Raw genomic sequence first — 1,203 nt, 5'->3', positions numbered from 1 at the left:
GCTCACCTGTGCGTCTTTGTGGAGGGTCTTCTTGCTGCTCAGAACTGGCCAGGCAATGCCAGATGCTGGACGAGACACCCCGCTGGGGCTCACCCTTGAACGCAAGGCTTCCCAAGCTCAGATTGTTTCAGTTGCCATTCTGCATCCTTGTGCATGGGCAGTGTCAGAAATGGGGTCAGCTGCTTTTTTTAAAAATAAGCCCGTCAGCTTTATGCATTTAGAGGAAATTGCTCAGTGGTTGAGATGTGTCCGTGTAGCAGGCAGAAGTGAGCCAGGTCACGTAGGTGTCGCCACCCCTTTGTGCAGGTGAATCCGGAGAGCTAGGCAGAAGGTGACTGCAGTGTCTTTGGCCTGGTCTGCCCCAAGGACATCCCCTGGGCTCCTGCTGTTGGCTTCTCAGTCTGCCTGACACAGACGTTGTATTCTTGTCTGATATGCTGCGCCCCTCAGCTGTCATTGACTGCACGTTTACAAAGAGCTGTTAGCAGGTTGGGAGAAAAAAGAGACACAGCTGTAACCACAGCAGAGGACCACGCTGGGTCCTCTCCCGTTCGTCCTGGCTGGGCAAGCTGCTCTAGGTGGCCTTTCACCCCTTCACCAGAAAGCCATCTCACAAGGCCAAGGGCCTGTCCCACCCACACCTCTGATGTCCCAGTCTGGTGTCCTAGTTGCCACCAGCCCATGTGATGTGCCTGTTACTCCTAGCGGCCTTCCACTGGGATTTTGTTCTTTATTGTTTCCCTTGAGCTTTTGAAACAAATGCAGAGAAAAGGAAGATGTCAGTGCTGGAGACACAAGGAAGGAATTGACACCTTCAAATGATAAGGAGACATGCCCCCTGCAGCAGTGCAGGATGGAGCCAGTAGCTTGCAGTCAGCTGTCCTGATGAAAAGTCCATTCTGCAAAGAAGTAGTCTTAAAAGAGATCAGTTGTCTTCGTGGATTCCTGCCTTATGAGTCTCTAGATAAGCGTTTGCCTTTATAGTGGCAGCCAGGTGGATGACACTGGTCCAAGCTCTTGGGAAATATTTTTATAGTGTTACAGGTAACTTGAAACATAGTTTGAAATTTTTCGCTGTTCCTTCCTCTGCATCTTGTGTGGTTATTCTTGAAGAACTATGTGCAACTTTACTCATGGTTTTTCTGGTATAAATTTGATGATTTTTAATGCCTTGCTCTGCTCTGTTCCTCCCTCTCCTCTCTC

The 1,203-nt window shown here is 49.6% G+C and overlaps 1 protein-coding gene across 9 annotated transcripts in view; it reads left to right on the top strand.

Moving 5' to 3' along the window:
* The window catches only part of Tln2 (talin 2), a 433,269-nt gene that overhangs the window by 217,169 nt on the left and 214,897 nt on the right, over positions 1-1,203 (top strand). The gene's annotated exons all lie outside the window — the stretch shown is intronic.

The sequence above is a fragment of the Octodon degus genome, unplaced genomic scaffold (genome assembly GCF_000260255.1).
Source record: "Octodon degus isolate 3935 unplaced genomic scaffold, OctDeg1.0 scaffold00026, whole genome shotgun sequence".
NCBI classification, from domain to species: domain Eukaryota; kingdom Metazoa; phylum Chordata; class Mammalia; order Rodentia; family Octodontidae; genus Octodon; species Octodon degus.
This window is presented reverse-complemented; position numbering and strand designations above follow the sequence as displayed.